Raw genomic sequence first — 21384 nt, forward strand, 5'->3', positions numbered from 1 at the left:
GATGGACCTAGAGATTATCATATTGAGTAAAGTCAGTCAGACAGAGAAATACAAATATCATATAATATTACTTATCTGTGGTCTAAAAAAAAATGATACAAATTCTCTTTACAAACCAAAAACAAGTTCAGGGACACAGAAAACAAACTATGGTTACTGAAAGGGAAAGAGTGGGGAGGGATAAATTAGGGGTTGGGGATTAACAGATATACATTACTATATAAAACAGACAACAAGGACCTACTGTATAGCACACGGACTATATTGAATTCCTTGTAATAACATATAATGGAAAAGAATCTGAAAAGAAAAAATACATGTATATGTACCACTTTGCTGTACACCTGAAACTAACATTGTAAATCAATTATACTTCAATAAAATTTTTTAAAACAAACAAACAAAAATACATAGGCAACTATATTACCAGCATAGCACCCTAAACTGTTACAGCAATAGTCCCCTGAAGTCTCGTGTCTGCCACTCTCTTCCATCTCTAACTCCTCTAGCCTCCCCTAAAACCCTTCAGAGGTTTCCTATTTCCTCAGAATTAAAACAGAATTCTCTGTTACGGTTTATGAACCCCTGAATACTCTGGTGTTCTCACTTCCCCGGCACATGTTCACCTTGCTTCCTATAACTATATATTTAGTTCTTATCCACCTGTATACATAACTGTATTTGTTCCACAAGAAAAGGTACTTTCCTGCTGAGAAGGCATCAGTTGCAAGAACTTTAAGGAACACCTTAAGTCAATTCCACTTACATGATTTTTTTTACTTGGCAAATTAAATAATGCTGTTTAACATTATTTAATCAGATGTTGCTGTCCATTATACATACTTCTCTGCATCATTAATATGGACACTGGAGGTAAAGTGGTTGGATTTTTCCCATATAAAGAATAGGTTTCAGGTAAACATTTTAAATTTGATGACTGAATCTTGCAATGAAAATATTCCATTCGGAAAATCCTTGTTTTTAAGAACTTTACAAGATAATACAGGCACAAGCTTTACTTGAGGATGTGTCTGGCAATTCCATCAGACTCATAAACATCTTCGGGATCCAATGGTAGCACGTTAAAGACTCATTTCAAGATGAATTTTTTGATACAGCATTTAAATTATGGAAATAGGACATGAGAATGTGTTTTAATTTCTTCCTTATTAATGTATTATCATCATTTAAAATACAATATTTAAGAGGTAGCAAGAAAGTTTATCTGATCCCTGGGTTTGTCGTAATTTCCCTCACTAACTTGAAAATTTTGATTCGTTTTACTGAAGACAGAACCATTCACAGGTGCTGTAATTTGCTTCATATGTGACTTCCAAAGACCACAATGCCAACAACATATTAAATCAGTGTTAATGGGCTTTGTGGAAAGACACATAAAGCCTAGCTGAAAACAAAGTTCTTTTGCATAACCCTAAATTAGGTTTTTTTTTTTCAAATCTCTGAATTTTTGTTTCTCCTGTTCCTTCCTTCCTTTCTCTCAATCTCTCTCTCTCTCTCTCTCTCTCTCTCTCTCTCTGTTTCTCTCTCCTCCCTCTTGTCTCTCCTATTCTTTGAACTGGTCTATCACCAGTTATTCAACAACAAGCATTTTCTCTAGGATGGACACCACACCAGGTTGTAGGGATAAAACAGTGAACAAGACAGAAAACAGTCCTGTAGTTGGGAAGTTCACAGTCCAAAGGAGCAACCAACTATGAGACAACTCCAACCTAGGCTGGGGGATGCTATGGCAGGGAAAGTGCAGGGGGCTGTGAAAGCACACAAGAAGGAAAACAACCTGAAGCCAGGGGTCCCAGGAGGTTTTCTGAAAGAATGGCATCTAAACTATGGTATAAGAGAATCAGACAGATGGACATTCCAACTAAATTTCAATTTATGTAGAAAGAACACTGATTAAGAGTCTAATTATAACCCAGTTCCTTCACTAACCTCTGTGCCAGACTGAGGAAGTCACCTCAGTTTCCTAGGACTTGCCCCAAATCTATAAATGAGGGTTGTCAATGAACGAACTCCTTTCCAGGACAAGATTCTCATTCTAAATCTGGGAATCTTACTAGTCAAAGTCTTCATTATCTCTTGCCTTGTGCCCGCCTAGCTTCTCCCAGCTCCCACCCAACCTGCACAGTGCTGCCAGATTCATCTTCCTCGGGCATGCCTCGTGTCACATGTCTGCCTGCAGGATACTCAGTGGTCCTCGGGATGGCATCTCCTCTCGCCCCGTGTTGCCAGGCCCACCTCATCTCACCAGGGTTAAGCCGTCCACCTTCAATAGGCTCCTGATACCTGCTCCTTCCTGCTAAGGAGCCCTGGGCCCCTTCTTCTATCTGGTCACTTCTTATCTGTACTAGAAAGCTCATCTCACACCCTAACCTTCCCTGCGAAGCCTTTGCGGGTCACTCCAGCCTGGGTTGATTCCTCTTTCTCTAAACCCCTATTGGGCCACTTATTTTGAAACCTCCTTATTTGTACCCAACACTACAATTTGTGTAGTTTCCATTTCCCTAATGATGTTAAAAATTCTTTCAGATCTTAAACATCCTTTTATTTACCTCTTCTCCTTGTCACCCTGTCTGTAGTACTGTTAGACCCATCCTACCTCCTGAATTGCATGAAAATGAAGACATACATTTTTACCTACTTCCTAAAAGGCACGTGGGCTTGCCCTACAAAAACAGACCTACAAGAAACAGAATATCCCTCCAATCTATGTCTCTTCTTTATTTTCAAGGATCAAGTAAGTACTTTCTGGCTAATAGATGTAGTCTAGTGGGGAAAGGCCTTGATTAGACATCCAGCATTCCAAGTTCAGTTTCTGGCTCTGCCAGTCTCCAGCTGAATAACTCTGACCTAGTTTCCCAATCTCTCTGTGCCACAATTTTCTCATCTACAAAATGAAGGCGATTGGTCCAGATAATATTTGAAGTACCTTTTTAGGCTCCGCTCTGTCCTTTGAACATATTATCTCTCTAGGAAGTTAGCTTACAACTCTGGTCAATCATCAAGCAGTTTAAACTACAGTTCTATCGTTCAGCCCTTCTTGTGAATACAGATCTGGGTTCTTGAGGTAACTGTACAATTTTCAAGATCTTGGAACAGTTGTGGATTTACTATCAGGACAGCCCTCTGCTGAATGATGAAACTGTATTGTAAGACTCTGTAAAATATCACCTGATTGGATTTGCAGGTTGCAAGGTTTTTGTGTTAGTTTTTGTGTGTATGTGTGTTGTTTGTTTGTTTTCTTTTTTACTGAGGTATAATGGACATAAAATATTATAGTCATTTCAGGTGTACAACATAATGGTTCAATATTTGTTTTGAATTTGTTGTGAAATGATCACCACAATAAATCAAGTTAACATCCATCACCCAACATGTTGTCTTTGCTTTAACACCTCGTAAGAATGGATTTCAACTTTGTATCATGAAATCATAGATCATGATGCAATACTAGCCAGAGAAGGAAAAGTGATACAACAGAAATAAAACATTTTCATGAAACCAAAGGGTATTCTCAGGGACACTGAGAGGTGCCCCTTGGATGCCTAGGACATGAGGAACATTCCCGCAAGAGTTACTGAACATAGTTAGCAAAGAAAGTTAGAGCATATTGTCTTAAAAGCACATCTTTCTTATATAAAAATATATGTAAGTATATTTATTTAGTATTTTCAGATAGGAGCAGCCAGCATATAATCACCTTCCTCCCTCCCTCCCTAACTTTCTCTCTCTCTTACTCCTCTTTTTAATTAATGAGAAAAGGAAAATGTACCCTCTCTCCTTTTGGGTTTCTTGTCTTTTTAATTCCTCCCCCTGACTTCTTGAACATCTCTGGGCCTTGATTTATTCAGCAATTAATAACGGGGGTACGGTATCAAGCATGATATCTGGGAATTTTTATTGATTTATTTATTCATCCTGACCTCATGCCAAAAGCGATTTAAGGCAATACTTGGCAAACAGTAAGTGCTGAATAGATGTCAAGTCTTCTTCCTTTCTTTCCTCTACTTAAATTACTCCTAATTTTCTTGAGAGGGAAGGATTAACTGAAAAGCAAGAGGAATTTGGGAATAAAGGGTAAAATACTAATCAGTGATATCTCTGTTCCTTTTAAAAAGTTTCCCCATCTGTAAGAATGACATCCTTTCACAAGACACAGGACATCTGGAAGTGGAAACAGGAGGCTGCACACGCCAAGTCGAACACTGACTAGTGTCTCTGTCTCCGATAAAAGAGGAAGCTATCAGCAGGAGGATGTCTTCACCACCAGAGCAGCTGTCCATCCACGAGCTCAGCTGCTCAAAGCCAAAATAGAGAGTTTTTAATTACTACATTTGAAATTTATATAGCCTTTTTATACTGCGAACAGCTAACCAAATCTTCATCGTGCAGGGCCACACAGCCATCCTGTCAATTTGACCAGCTGGCCATTCTAGAAGTGACTATGACGCAATGGAAATCAGAAGCTGAGGCTACAGTGTGCTTGGGCACGCCAACTTCACCTCTCCGGACTCAGTTTCTCTACATGTAACACGGGCTAATTTCAGTTCCCTTTCAGCTCTAAAATCCCTGCCATGGAAACTGGATAACATCACCAAGGACTCACTAGTACCTGGTTAAGCAGGATCCTGGATCCTCTTTCTTTATGCTCTGAATTTCAGTCTCTTTATACAATTTTTCTCCTTCATATGAAGCAAGCAAACTGTTCAAAGACTGAGCATTCTTCCGTTAATCATGTGCAATTTTTAGGTTGATTCTGTCTTTACAGAATCATAATCGTAAGACTTGATCAAAAACCAACCTGTCACAACAGGTCACAGCACCTACAATTCAGACTTCCTCATGACAAGCATCTCTCTCCTCATCTTATCATCACCATGCATTAGAGTCATAATCTATAAATAGAGGAGATACAATTTCAAATTAGAAATTCAATTGCAATGCTGGGATATTTAAAGTCTTCCATAAATAGAGCCAGTAACTTTGGTCGAGAAGGACCAGGTCACAACTCTGAAAAGGGCTGTCTGTGAAAACACAAGTTCATCCTTCCTTTTCTGGACACTTTTTGGTACCTACTTTACTCATGAAAATTAGATCTCATATGAGCTGCGCCAAGGGTTTTTTTTTCCCCCCAAAGTAAATTTGATGCCTTTCCAAAATTGCATATGATTAGCTTTAAATTGGGAAAGATGCCAAGATTTACTTACTGTGTTAAGAAAGCAGCCCTCTAAAGAAGTTAAATTTGAGGTCAAAGAAAAAGAAATCCCATTTAGAATGAGACCACAGTAGAAAACAACCTCTTCATATCTCCTGAGTTTAAGTATAATTTTTAATCACCCCATAAAATAAGCAAATAAAAACTGCTTAAACACAAAGAAACATAATGTAGTATGTGTGGAATATTATATATATTAAAATAAATTTGAATATTTCTTCAAATCTGTAAATTTATATTAATTTTATAAAGGTATAGTTTGATAAATAAAACATATTTTTCCAAATACTAATTAAATAGAGATATCAACTCTGATGATTTTGAAATATTTACTTGATACATTATTAATGGGAAATCTGGGCCAGTTCCCATGTATTTCAACTAATGACAAAAGATATAAAATGATCCCATTTATAATTCAAAGCTTGGAGTCACTGCAAGTAAAACAGTTTTACTGTTAAATATTGAAAATCATTAGTGCTATCAGCATATATGTCTTTGGAGAATAGACTCACATCCTAACACAAACCAGCCTCCCATTTATTGCAAGCATAAGAGCACGTAAAACATGCCTCGCTGGCAGAATGCATCTTCACCCTCCCAGGCAACAGCTCTCCTTGTTAAAGTACCCCTTGATAAACATGAAAAGGAACAGATGACTAAGATGCTAAATAGATTTTTTTTTTAAAAAGTTTCTTCTGTATAGCACAGAGAACTACATTCAATATCTCATAGTAACCTATAATGAAAAAGAATAAAAATGAATATATGTATATATGTATGATAAACACTATGCTGTACACCAGAAATTGACACTGTAACTGACTATACTTCAATAAAAAATAATAATAATAATTGCGATTTTTAAGACTCCATAGTATTTTATTGCGAACAATGATTAAAAATGAAAAACAAAATTAAAAAAGAGAGATGCTATTAGCTCAGAGTTCATATCTCATGTGTCAAATGTGGGGTCTTTTTCTTCTGATGGGGAGTGCTCTCCAGTAACCATGAGAGAACTCACAGGAAAAAGAGATTTTAAGTCTCCTTTCAATTGTCGTGGAGCTCATGTCCTTTGAAGATGCTCCAATACTTCTGTAAATATCCCCAAATCTTTCTGATGTGAGGCAAGTGGTTTTTTTCCTTAAGACTTTATCATTACCTGTCAAGCAGCCAGTGACACATTTGATATCTGGCTTCTTTCCTAGACCAAATGTAAACGTCGTCCCCACAATGAATTATTGAGTAACTGGCTGTGCAAACTGTGTGACTGAACTTCATTTCTGAAATTTATCTTTTTTTTCTCCTTACATAATCAAAAGCCTCAAGTATCTGAGGGAGCCATTCTAACAACTCTGCTCTTAAGTAATAATTAGAGCCGCTGCTACACAGGAGTTTTATGTCTTTATAAATGTCAGCTCAGTTCCAACGAGTCTGAGCTTCTTGGCGGCTCTACACCACATCCATGAATATATCAAATTTTGAAATGTCTTTTTGCCATTTATACACTTTTAAATCATGAGCCAAAGTGAAAACCCCAATCAAGTGTCATTAATTCTTGAGCCAACAATTACTGGCATGCCTTCTAGTAACAACTCTTCCCCGGTTACTGACAGTAAACATGATGCATGAGGCTAGAGAAAGATTTAAATACCTGAAGTTCAATTACACTTAATTCTATACAAATATAATTTGAGAATTCATAACTATGATTGGTTCCTGCCGCTGGAGTTTTTTACTTTAAACTACATACAAATCTTTTTTTTTTTCTAAATAGATACTAAAAACAACAGGTTATTTTTCAGATTCACAAAATTACTGAACTATGCCTGAATGAATCTTTTCACACTCTTTAGGTTGACAGGGATCAGAAAAACAAAGTGAGAGAGGAGCCATAAAGCAGAAATTTACTGAGCACTTGCTGTATGCCAGATATTGTACACTGGGAATATAAATACAAACAAGGTACGTGGACCCTTGATGTGCAATCTTGTGAGAATAGACAGACAAACAAGCTGTATTAAAATGAAGACGTGCAACAAGATAGAAAGCACGGATTTATATTCCATGTTGGTTACACCAGGCGTGGTCTGAAGGAGGGCTTTGTGGGAACTAGCATTTAGCAAGTGGCGATTAGACACCAGGTTCTCTATTTACATTATCTCATGGAATCCTCACAACAATCCTAGATAACACTGACTCCATTTGATGGCTAAGGAAAGGAGCCTAAGAAAATTAAATGGTTGGGCAAGCTCACTTCGCTGGTGAGTGGTCACACTGGAATTTAAATGCTGCCTTGGTACGTAATCTCCAGTTTTTTCCAGTCTCATCGATGTGTTGCACAAAATGCAAAATGAAACATGAACAGACTCTGGGCAACTTAAGCTTCATGGCCAATTCATGGATGTTGCTATAAATTAAAATAAAAGTTATAGTGCTGATGCAAAAGAGGGATCTGTGAAATGGGACCAAGACAGGAACCCCTCCATGCTACCTAGTCAACATGGAGAAACCCCAACATGTTTTCCTACAGAGTTCCTATCCAGGGGCACTTTGTTGAAAGAAATTACTTATTCTTAAATTACAGTGTCCATCTTTGCCAACAGTATCATTGATGAAGTGATGTTTTCAGGCTATTTGTCCTCCATCTGCTTTTGGTTGGGGGGGGTGTGAAGGCAGGAGGAGGGAACAAAGTTAGGATCTGGGGAGAAATGACATTGGTTATCAAATGTCTCAAACTATGTTACTAAGTCATTAAGACTGAGTTGGAAATATGAGGTTTTACCAGCTGCTATTGTACACAAGTCACGTTATATACCTGGTCAGGTGCTGTTAGTCATTTGCAAGGACATCCCTGTCTTCTGGAAATGAAACTACTCTCTAAGCAAATTAGTTTAGAAAAGCATTAAGGGTGTTACATGTGGAATCAAAATGGAGAGCAAAAATACACCTTTGCATTGTTTGTTTGTTCTGAGCCTGTATTCTCAAGTCAGGGATTCAATAACCCCACTTTATGGGTGAGAAAACTAAGGGTGTGAAGAGAAATGACAAGTATGCTTTATCACAGAGTTTGGGAAGGTCAGACTTGGTTCCTGAATCCAAGCCTGTTGATACAAATCACTTAACGCTTTGTCTTCGTGCTTCAGAAAGTTTTTTTTTAAAAACTAATCGTATATTTTTAGAAGCCAAAGCATTTATAAAACAACAAGAAATTAGGGGAAGGCATCGTTTTGACACAGTTCTATGAGAATTACAGCATTCTAAGATAGCAAAAAGAAAAGCCTGGGGCACTCATTATCCTCAGTACTAGTTACTTAATATAAGTACAGAAAAACGCAGTGCGCGGATGACATGAACAGAACTATCTCGAATCTGCTGCAGCAGTGTTCCCCAAACTGGGTTCTGAGGAACACTAGTTCCATAAAACACTCCCTCATTGTTCCAATAAGTTTCTGAAACACTAAATATTTTATTCTCTTTATGCAGATTCCTAATGCTCTCTGGCCTATAAAGGATTTGACAAGTCTTACCAAGCAAAGAACCTGCTCAACATTATTTAACTCAGAGTATTTTAAAATAATGAAAGTAAAACAAAAAGAGTGGTTAGATCTCAGTGACTGAGATCCTGGCAAGTTTCATAACATTTCTAGATTAAACTCCAATGGAATAGTTAAATCAAATGCCAAATAAAACATGGATTTTATATGATTTCCATTTCATACCATTTTTCACGTACAAATCATGCCTGCCTGCTATGAAGCAGGTGCTCTCCTAGGCCAGTGGTAGCAAGGAAGTTGATACCAGCATGTCAACCACGATGAGTCTGTAGTAAGTGGCTGACTGAAGCGTGGTGCTCAGAAACACTATAGGGCTGTGCCTAGTTCCCGAAGAGAAAAGGCGCCATGATTGACCGGTTTGCATCTGCCACAGATGCAGAACTGAAGAGTGGAGGCGTGCGTGCCATATATTTTCCACCTATGAACTAGGCAGTGAGGACATATAAATGGATGAAATGTGGTTCCCGACTTCAAGGAGCTCCTCCGGGGTGGGGGGAGGCGAGGCACGGCATCATATAACTCCAACGCAGTGAGACAAGAACAAGCACAGGAGGCTGCAGTAGAAAGAAGACAAGAGGAGTGGCCAGCTAGCTTCAAAGATCAGGGGAGACCTGGTCTGAGTCTTGAAGGGTGAGTGCAACTTCATCAAGTGTGCAGAGTGTCACAGCTGCCACTGCAGGTGGAGGCAGCATTAAGGCAGAGTGCGGAAGTGTGAGATCCCCTAGACGCTCGCGGGGCTCCCGGGAACGCAGGTGGGCTGGAGCACAGGGGTGCCGGAGGGCACGCTTTGTAACTTTCCTTTCATCGGATTCTCCAGGGCAACCCACGCCAAAAGTCTTTATCGTGTGTTGTTTGTTTATTTGGGGGCTTTTTAAATGTGTTTTTTCACTGAGAAGTTATTTAGCATGGTAAAGGAACAGATAGTCTGTTTAATGAAACAATATGGTTAGGAGAGGATTACTATATATACGAGAGGTAATTTTTATTCTAATTTTCAAAACAGTCTGTATGCTCTTAACTAAAGCAAAGCTTTACATATTTTAAAACACATGTGGCACTCCTGTTCCTCCCTTGTGATCATTTATTCTCACCACCATGGAAAGTTCTGACTCTTGAGCTTTATATGTTTAAGAAATCAAGATGAATGTGAATCTACTTTATATTATGTCCCAGAAACAGTCTTAAGCATAAATCACTCAAATTGACTTTTTTTCTTGGCAGTTTTATCTCTGTTACAGACTGTACTACCCTGGTCTTCCCATGGATGGAACACCAGGTAACAGGGTCTACTGTTTTCCTCGGAAACAGTTCACTCTCTTACAGAGAAAGGTGAGGGTGAAATGAAATGGTCAAGTGCCTACTCTGGAAAGTGTCTTGAGACAATCACCAGCCATGATTCCTACAGTCATCTCACGTCTACCTTCTTCCCATTTAAAATGAAATCCTCAACTCTGAGGACACTTGGAGTTGAAGCAAAATTAAAAATGAAAAATGCACTAGTGGCCTTTACAGGACATGATGGGAAGCACAAACTGAAATGGAGACAAAGCTCCTCCCTAGGAAAAAAAAAATCCAGTACTTAAGCATTAATTCAGTGTCTTTTGTTGGTGGTGGTTATGGAAAAAATTGGTGTGTCAGAGCCATTCTTTTAAAGAATAAGATAACTCCGCGCACTGACAAGGTGTCACTATACCCATCGTGACTGACTGACCACTGTCTTATTTTCCCATCTCTGACCCCGTGAATCTGTGCAGGTACAGATTTTCCCCTAACAAATTCTGCTACACCCTCCAGCACTTCGTATATACGGGGGTATGAGCCATATTCAGAATGCCTTCACCACTGATACCAGACAAATAAGCCAGAAGCAAAACCAATTTTGACTCAAGATAAAATGCAACAAATTGCCTAGAAATAACAAAATGAGGCTTAAAAGACTAGGATAACTGCATTTTCTGAAAAATACCGACACTAGCCATCACAGACAGCTGCAGGCTGGGTAGTTCCTTTAGTACTGTTGAGTGATGCAGAGTTTCCTCACAATAAGCAAGTTTTATTTTGCCAACTACGGATGATTCTGCTTCTAAACCATTATTCAAATTTAATATTCATCTCTGCTTACAGATATGTTTAATAGATGAAGTAATAAAAGATAATACAGAAAGAAAAAAGGCTCCCAGTGAAAGAGTCTTCTCAGACTGAGCAACAATCCTCCTACACACAGTAACGAAAAAATAGACGCAACTTCCTTATCTGACTGCGATCTCTAATTCTGTTCTCTGTGGGAAACTCATCAATGCACTCAGCTTAAACAACCAGGATCATTGTGAGTGTAGGTAGTTACAATTGTATTAACCCCTGAAAATGGTTCTGAAGAGATGAGCGCCAATCTGGGCAATTCCTAAAAATAGTGCTCTGTGTGCGGCGCAGGGCTCCGGGTTACTCACTGTCCTCATAAATGTTGATCTGCAAGTGGCACCTGGTTGGATTTGAGAGAGAATACTTGGATTCTTAGTTCTCCTAAGCTCAGCATCAATGTATCCCCACTCTATTACAAATTCTCCATGTAAAGGTCCCCTATCGCCACCCACCCACCGCAGTCAGTCCCTACCTCCCCAGGATGGCAAGGCTCCATTGGACCCCAGTGTCCTGATGGAGGAATTAAGATGACCCTCCTATGAGGTGTGAGTGATCACCGCCCTCGCCTGGGAAGTCACTCTTCAAGGCTAAACTTACAAACTTTCCAAAACTGATATTCTAATATAAAGTCCGCAGATCCTTGGTCTGGAAATCAACATTTTCCTTTGTTATCTATCACAGAAGTTACAAGGATAGATAACTAATTGAAATTCTAGGATGCAGTTTATTCAAAAACCTTGGCTTTGCAGCCTGACAGAGCTGGGTTTATGCTTCAGATCCTCACTGACCGGCTGCGTGAGTGACTGCCTAGTTTTCTTCTTCTGGAACAGTTTATTTCTCTCACTCAGAGCTGTTACAAAGATTAAATGTGAATCTCAGCCCAATGCCTACCAAATGCATGCTTGCACTTAGTATATACCTCTCTGAGTACCTACACTGTTGTTTTATTTTACTTTTTTTTAACATGCTATCCATCCACAGACTGTAAGGTCCCTGTTGGCTGGTATCTGACTTGGCCACCTCTGCCCACAAGCCCAGGGTACACTGCCAGACAGAGAGTAGCTCTCAAAATCTGCTTTGCATTAAAGGAAGAGGAGACACCTAATAGTCAGTGCTTCTCCAAGTTTAATATGCACATGAATTACCTGGGAATCTCGTTAAAAAGCATGTTCTGATGCACTACATCTGAGGTGGGTCCCAAGACACTGCTTTTCTGACAAGCACCCAGGAAGACCCATGCTGCCAAGACCCCTTTGAGTAACTATGCACTACTTTCCTTTCTTTCCTTCCTTTTCAGCCATCACAATATTCCATGAAGTGGTAACTGCAAGCTGTTTGTGAGTAGCAATTTGAGGGTCGACCACGTTCTCTCCTCTACGCAAACACAGAGGGCAGGGGCACTCATAATCGTATTCTATGGAGATTATTTGCTGATATATCTCTATCCTATTAGGACAAGCTATTAAGTAAATTCCAATGTTAATCGTCAGAAAATAAAAAGCTCCTTGAGGAACAATGAACTGTTGCACTGTACTTCTAGAGGGCAACACTACAAAATAACGTGCTGGTATACAATACCAATTTACAAATCTCTGACATTTAATACCTTGCATTTCAAAGAAGTGTCATGCGCTCCCCTGTAATGTTAACAGAATGAGTATTTATAAATACACATACCAGAAATGCACACAGCCACATTTGCAAAACGGAAGCTGTCATCTGGTTACCACACAGTGCCATCTGCTGGACAGCTGCTGACATGCAACAGAAAAAATGCAAGATATCCGCTGGGAGTAATATAAAATCTCTGCAGCTTTTCAATGAGATTTATGCAAACCAAAAGCAACCTCCTCCCGTTCTGCAGTGGTTTATTTGGAGATAATGCTGTACAGCATCGATGCCCTTTTGCTGAGAAAAACAGAACATTTTTATAGAGATAGGTATATTAATGCAGGACTAAGGGCTGAATTCAGAAATCCCATATGGCCATGGAGAAGAAAGAACTGCTTGTTTCTCCCAAAGAAAACCTGGTTTTCTGGGCGCCACTGGAGTTTACATGACTCTTAGTCAGTCAAATATTAATGCTCGCTATTTTGCAGCATCCGTCTCAAGCCAGAAATAGACATAACTTAAGTAGAAAATATAAATCCTTAATCGAGTTCACTTCTGGACACAGGCTGCTCTTGAGCCCGAAAATTGGTCAAATTCTTTAGCACAAATGGCAAGAAAGGAAGAAGTGGGAAGGACGGGAGGCTTATGTAAGTCCTGCTTACTGACATATTTCAAGGAAAATGCAACTTGCTCTAGCAGAGTGGTGATACAATTTTTAAATGATTTAACAATTTCCCACCTGATGTGCAGCAGGTCTAATTGCAAGAGCTGACCTTGTAGGTCTCAGGTAGGCTTTGATTTTAAAGAATTAACCAGATGGGTTTAACTGGACATATTAAAGAATAATGATAAGTGCTGTGAAATATCTACTTTGGGATGTTAGAAAAAATATATATACATAACCAGGCTCTTTTAAGCAAATTTCTATAAAGGATCTCAAAGAGCATTACTGGCTTTCACTCAATGACCCTCAGAATCACTCTACTGAGGTTTTCCTAAGATACGGAAGTGGAAACGATGAATAAAATATGGATCAATAAAGTATCTTATAGGTACTTGAGAAGAACATTAAGTGAATTGTCCCCAAAATCCTAAGTGAGGGGAGAAAAAAAAAGAAACTGGGACTCAGATTCTAACTTAAAACACGTAAAGCACTTCCCCTCATGGAATACTTCTTGGGGGACAATCCCATAATTAATTTAAACATCTTTCTGGGGCACATTAATTATGTATGCTATCTGCACACCAGGCCACTCCAAAGGAGAAAATGGCTTCCTTGCTACCCATAAATGGGACTGCTTTCCCCTTACTGAGACCAAGATGCTCCGAAAGGCACCTGGAAGGAAAAAGCAGCAATGCGAAGAGGACTGGGAGCTCAGGCGGGGTGCAGGTTTTTCAGCCAGCTGTCTCATCTCATCTTGTAGGATCTCCTCAATAGGAGGGAAAACTGACCTTTCTTTCCAACCGTCAAGGCTCACCCCACCCCCACTCCCACCCCAGGCCTTCATCACCCACAGCGGGAGGACTTCCAATGGTAAATGCTCATGAACTAAGCATCGCTGGAGGGCCAGCCTTACAGGGAGGGAGGCTGCACCGTGCATTTCATCTCTACCAATGGTTAAGGAAGCATTTCTCCTCTTCCTGCATCCCTACGAATTTCTATATGTGGCAGTTTCAGTTGAACCAGAATTTTGTGAGCAAACTCTCACATGCAAAGGTGATGAAAATTAAGATGCAGAATGCTAAAACTGAAATACCGAGACAAAACAAGCACATCCAACTTGGTCAGGAAAAGGATCCTTGTTGGTAATATGGCATCCAGTAAGGCTCAGAAAAAGAGAATGTTCTCTTATTTTAAGTGCTGAAGTCCAGAACAGCTGTTCCAGGTGGTAAGAGAACAGCACTGTACAAGATAAACCATTCCCTGGACTGGTGGAGCTGACTTCTAGAAGGGTGAGACAGACACTAAACAGTAAACCCATAAATATATTAACTAATAATGGACGGGAAGAAAGATAAAGCAAGGTAAGGAGGCAGAGTGAGGAGGCAGGTGTGTCAGGCAGGTCATCAGGGAAAGCATTTCTGATAAGGTGACAATGAACAGAGGTCTGGAGGAGGTGAGGGAGAGAAAGGTGTCATTATATGGAGGAAGTGTAGGCAGAGGGAAAAGCAAAAGTGCGACGTGTTGGCCTGGCACATTCAAGAAAGAGCTAGGAGGCAGACTGGTGCCCCGTGGGAAGACAGAAGAGACAGGGAATAAAGGGGAAAAACAGAAGATGATGCGGGAAGACCCCGGAGGCAGGGGTCCTCCAAAGCTCTGCGGCAAAGAACCACTGGTGTGTTTTCCACAATCCATTGCAGGTTGGTCATTTTATAAAATACGATTCAATGTCAGGGCACTAGCTACTGCTATAAAAGCATCTGAATTTGTCTCCTCACAGACCCATAGCTGCTCTCAGAGCAGCAGGGATAGGTGGGGTGGGGGTGGGGGTGGGGGCCACAGTGCATAGCCCTGAGGTGGGTCGGGACGCCAGGGTCAGTGCTTTGAATGTCTTCTGAGGGAGCTGCACCACCACTACAAGGTGTTGATCAAAGACCTCTGTTCCTTCCCGCACCGCCACGTGGCAAGAGCTCACTCAACCACAGGAACCATGTCCACCATTTACAGAGAATACCTTCCACCAGGAGCCCTCCAGGCACTTGCTGTTCATGAACTGACCTGATCTCATGGCTCCTCCTTCACCCCCACCAAAAGTAATCAGTTTCAATGAAAATTCTTCTCATTCTTTCTTTTTTGGGGGGTGGAGGGATGTCTTCGCCTCATGGCATTCATCAACACTGTATTATGATTTTTTTTGTACAGGCCACATCTCTCCAAACAGTCTGTAAACTCTTAAATATCAAGACTGTTTCATAAACCTTATATTTACTATGTTAACCTGACACAATACATGCTCTAGAATTGAGCTCTAAACTAGATCCGTAAAGATCAGCCATCAATAATATACGACTATATGAAACAATCTTTTAAAGACCTGTTTACAGCATTTTGAAAAGTGCTGACATTTTTCAAGCTCCCTGTAACTCTACAGATCAAATCCAGAAAATCATTATTGGTTTGAAACTTTTGTAGTTCAAATCTCTTGTCTATGGCATATTTCTTGAAGTATTTGGCCCATTGGCTGGAACTTGTACCATTTTAGTGCTATGTAGGTCTCTTCTCTAATGAAATGTGTTGTAATGCAGTTTGACCTGCAGGGCTGAAGAATTTAAATGCCTCCTTAAAAGTCAGTGACCAAGAAAGAGCATTGTATATATATGTCCCAGACCTATAGTTAATTTTCAAATTAGAAGTAATGGTCTGCCATGTTAAATGAGTAAGGGGATAATCAGACATCTGGATTAGGGAACTAGAAGATAAAGACCTAGCAGCAAGTTGAAAATTTAGCCTTTCAATATTTTAGCTCAAAGAAGCATGGCAAAAAAGCTGATGGCTCTAAAATCCAAAATGAAAAAGTTCATGGTCATTTTAACTTTACTAAGTGGAAACAGAGTCATCTATACATTCTCGAGTGTTGGCATCTTTGGACCGAACCACAATTTGTGATTAAATTTCTGATTAAAAATGAAAACACCATTTCTAATCACAGAATGTTATTATTTTTCTCAAAATTATGGCTTTCTCCCTTATAAAAGAGGAAAATGTCTTAGGAGTAGGAGGGTAGTAAAAAGGCCGACGTAAACAGAGCAGATCTTTGCTGTAGAATTTTTCACATGGACAGAATTATCTTCATTTCTAGCTCAAAGGGATCTTCTTAATTTGGTACGTAAAGTTTTAAAAGGTCTTAGTCCTTCTGGACAGCTACAGCAAAATAATCATATCTTATAAACAATATAAACTTATTTCTCACTGTTTTGGAGGCTGGAAAGTGCAAGATCAAGGTACAGGCAGATTTGGCATCTTGTGAGCCTACTTCCTGGTTTACAGATGGCATCTTTTTTCTGTGTCCCCACAAGGCAGAAGGGATGAAGGATCTATCTGGGGCTTAATTTATAAGAGCACTAATCCCATGCATGAGCGTTCCACTCTCATGATTTAACAACCTCCCAAAGGCCCCATCTCTCAATACCACCATCTTGGGGGTTAAGGATTTCAACAGATTTTGGGAAGACACAAACATTCAATCTACAGCAGTCAGCAACAGTCTATTCTATTCTCTACTTTATCTGTCCATCCACCCATCCACTCACCCATTTGCCCACCCATTCATCCATCTGCCCATCCATCCACTCACCCACATTTCTCTCTATCAGTTTTTCACTTGATCTATCTCTCCTTCCTTTTTGTAGCCTTCAGAGTGAAACAAATAATATCTTCTTCCCCAAGATCCCAAGATTTAAAACAAAGCACTAGGCATATCTTTATGTTTATCTTTCTGTATTCCTGGATGATCATCTGTCTTCAGCAATTTTCCTATTTCTGCCTTTTGCCCAATCCACTTTTCTCCTTTACCTAAATTAACCTTTTTCTTTTGTGTGTAAGTCTCCATTTCTTTCTGTCAACCCACAGAAGAAAATTTAAATGCACATCATAGCTTTGGCTCAGGGGTGTTTGTAAAGCAAGAAAAGAATAAGGAACTGAGGTTTTCCTTTGCTGGGTCTTCTCTCGGGACCCCCTCCCCTCATGGGGTTGTGACTTTACTTGCTGCCCCTCACAGACTTCTCACTTGCTGGCTTTTGTGTCAGCAACTCACCCAGAAAAAACATAGAAAATAACCTATAATAATTAAAAAAAAAAAACCTATAAGAAACAAAAGAAAGATCTGCTCCTAAATGACTTTAAAAAGAAAAGGCTTCATATTGTTCATTAAAAATCCATGACCAAAATTTGACATTCTGAGACTGACACTGGTGCCCCTTAACTGAAATGACTCAAGACACATAAAAGCTTGAAACACTGAGTGAGCACCATTGTTTTCATTATCAGTTTAAAAAATATAAAGTTTAAGCGTTTAGAGGTTATCTTTGGGCAGGGCTGAGTAGGCAAATGGCACACAGGAGCTTTTAAACATGATTGCTATGTTTGTTTCTTAAACTAGTTGGTGGGTATGCAATGTTATTTTTTAATTTTTATACATTATACATACATATAGTTATCTTGTATGTGTTCAATATATAATAAAAACAAAATTATTAAAAGCCCATCCTTTGAAAAGAACTAATTCATAATGTTATCTCTTTAGAAGAATGGCAGAAAGACACCTATTTTCTGTAGACACCTTTAAATAAAAATAAATCCACCAGAACACCACATGCGGTGCTAGAGAACTTTTTTCATGATAGGAGTACTTCACAATCTTTTGCAGAATTGTGAGATAATAAATTTAAGGCACTCAGCACATTTCTTAGTATATGACAGGTACTCAGTGAACCACCTTGAAATCAAATACAGATTGCAAAACAGAAAACAAAAATCTTCTGTAGGAGAACATGCAGAAAAGTTTGACTTAAACGACACTGAATTTTCAATTCCATGTGAAAATAAAAATATGCTTCTTTATTTTAATACAAATGCAGGAACGGGACGTAGTGACTGGTAAAAGATGAGATAAGGAGTATCGCATAATTAATCTCGACATGTGGGCTACAGCCAGACACGGCTTAAAAAATCCAACAGTGGTTCACTTAACACTATGGTTGTCTTGGTCTGTTCTGCCACTGTAACAAAATACCACAGACTGGGTAGCTTATAAATAACAGAAGTTTATTTCTCACAGTTCTGGACACCAGAAGCCCAAGATCAGGGGGCCAGCATGGTCAAGGTCTGGCGAAGGCTCCCTTCCAGGTTGCAGATTTCAGACTTCTCACCGTGTCCTCACACAGTGAAAGGGACAAGGGAGCTCTCTAGGGCTACTTCTGTAAGGGCACTAATCTCATTCAGGGAAGTTCCACCCTTCATGACTTAAGCACCTCCTAAAGCCCCCACCCACTAATACCACCACCTCCAGGGGTTAGGATTTCAACATGGGAATTGCAGAGGGGAGGGCACAAACATTCAGATGGTAGCAATGGTAAAGTATGGAATTAGTGAAAATGTTACATTAAGCATACATTATCAGAAGACAGAGGGGAAATATATGCTGTTGATCAGAATGACCAGGAAGGGGTTGGGGGGGGGCTGGAATCTGTGCTGGTAAACAGTGAAGGAACAGAAGCCACTGCTGAGACAGAGAAAAAGGAGATAGAGTTCCTCTAGAAATATTATCTAAGTGAGTTAGATGAACAGGTTGGGGAGAGGATTTGCTGAAAAAATATTTTGGCAATCATTTTAGGTCATCTCAATGAATCTTCTCAAAACTCTGAAAAGTAGATGTTATTATCCTGCCTGTACAATGAGGAAATCGTAGCTCTGTGACGTTAAAAAGTCATCCATAAAGACACAAAGTTACAGCAGAGATTTAAATCCAGATATATTTGACTGCAAAGCTTATAATTTTATACCAAGCCACCTCACAATAGAAAAGTCTACAGAATATAGCTGGGGTGGAGGGAAGAGAGGGCAGTCACCTACGCCCCAAATGGTGAAACTAAAGAATACAGAAATCAAGCAAAAATAATATTTGAGTCCTTTCTTCAGCAGTTATTACGGAGATCTGAAAGCTAAAACCACCTTTTGAAGCACAGCAGTCATCTTAATGTTAAGAATAGGTGATGTTCTGAGTCTAAATGACACAACGGACATAAATAAATCACCAGGAGTGGTTGTAATACACGTCAGAGGCCTCAAGGAACTTGAGGATGGAACAGTGAAACACGGGGCCAAAATGTACAACTTGTCATTTACAAAATTATCCTCATATGAGGTGTCTGGAAGACTGCCAGCATGCTTTTAACACAGAACATGGGTTCTGGAGGTCTAGATCAGTAACTTGAACTTTCACACGTGACTGGCAAGCAGGCTGTACAAGTACGATGCTTCAGACACCTGGAGACTGGATCTCTTGTACACATACATCTCTTTCTATAGTATGTTACTGTTATTTATGTACATATCTTACCACCCCTAACTAGGTTTTAAGCTGTTCAGCAAAGACTATTTCTTATGCATTTTGTATGCCCTCACAGCCTGGCATATAGACCTATACGGAATAGATACTCAGTATTTAATTGAATCAACCCCTCTCCACATCAGAACACACAACCACTGAGTGGAAAGGCAACTGTGGTTTCTGTTAGGGGAAATGCTACTCTGCTGATCTAGAATTCTTTAAGAGATTGACGTCAGTTTGTGGCCAAGGAGAACTCGTGGGCATGCTTTTCCAACTGAATTGTGTGGTAACTGGGAAAATGTTTTGTGTTAAGGGAAGAATGGTTCAAAACTACAAGCAAGAAGGAAGGATAGATGTATAATTTCTCTAAGTGAAAAGGAGTTAACAACAAAGAGTCTGTTGTAGCTGATCTTAATCAACCTTTTTAAAAATATAAATCATCTGGCTGGTGAAGCCATAAAGTGTTCCAGATTGCAGATGAGAAGTCAAGCCGATGAGCATTAATGGCAAAGAGTTGAGCGGAATGAGAAGTGACAGACGTGCTTCATTGAAGACGAGCACACACTAAGGATTAAAATACAAAGGAATCATATGGGATGATGGATTCAGAGCTACTGGTAACAACTTTGGAAAGCAATGAAGGCCATAAGCTCAGCATTTTCTAAACATACAGACCAAAAACTTCCAAGTATTATCAAGCAGGTTTAGAAAGACAAAGGGCATTATTTTCCCTTTGCATTAAATCTAGATTCTGTAACTATGTCTGAAGAGGGACAGACACACATTGTAAAAGGATCCAGAGAGAGACATCTGAAGCAGGACACTCAACCTCCATCTACATTGTTGACATTGTAGGTGGATAATTTAATTCTCTGTTGTTGAAGTTAGGGGGTTCTGTCCAGGGTACTGCAGAATGTTTAGCAATATCCCTGACCTTTACCCATTAGGTGGCAACCAAAAATATCTCCAGGCACTGCCAAATGTTCCCTGGGGGGCAAAATTATCTGATTTAAGAACCACTGCTCTAAAGTGTCTGAGGAGAGTCCCCAGCTGGAGATAAAATCTGATACGTGTATGACAGAAAGAAACATTCCATGAGAGAGTTGGTGCAAATATGCCTGTTTGCCAAATTCCAGGACTACAGGTATAGCTGAAGGGAGGCACTTTTAAGTGCCTTTTAAATCATAAAAGCATTGTTGAATAGGATGCAGACTTGTGAATTCTCACCCCAGGAAGTGGACCAGGGTTGAAAATAACAGGTTGGAGAAATTTTGACAAAGTCACATCCGGACAAATCCCAAAGCTTTTTTCACCTTAATCTCTTAAAGGGCAATGCTATTCCTCCACAAGATATTTCCTGGTATAAGGAAAAACAACATCAGTGCAGTCTAATGTAAAAGTTGATAAATGTTAGGCTGAAATTAGCTGTATTCTGCAGTTCTGATTTTGAAGTGTTGCGGTACTTTGAGGCTTGATACTATCACAATACTCTGTATCTGGTTTAGGTTCCAAGCAGATAAGCTGACTTTCTCAATTTTGCCTTCTATTTTTCATCCATCAGTACACAATTTGAATGTGGAATATACATCTAGAAGAAATCTGGTGACTACTTACATTCTGAACACTAGAAACTCCCAAATTAATACAGAGTCTGTGTTTTCTTCCAGCTTATCATAATTCCCTGGTGCTACAATTCCTATGCAGAATAGTTAAGATCTCTTGAAAAATCTTGTGGTTGCTTTCAGAGCAATGTCATGAATATAAAGTCCTTTTGATGGTAAAAGGATTTTTATGA

The 21384-nt window shown here is 39.5% G+C and overlaps 1 protein-coding gene across 1 annotated transcript in view; it reads right to left on the bottom strand.

Annotated features, from left to right (window-relative positions):
* GRIP1 (glutamate receptor interacting protein 1) overlaps window positions 1–21384 on the bottom strand; it is a 614867-nt gene that overhangs the window by 417431 nt on the left and 176052 nt on the right.

Source organism: Camelus ferus, chromosome 12, assembly GCF_009834535.1.
Source record: "Camelus ferus isolate YT-003-E chromosome 12, BCGSAC_Cfer_1.0, whole genome shotgun sequence".
NCBI lineage: Eukaryota > Metazoa > Chordata > Mammalia > Artiodactyla > Camelidae > Camelus > Camelus ferus.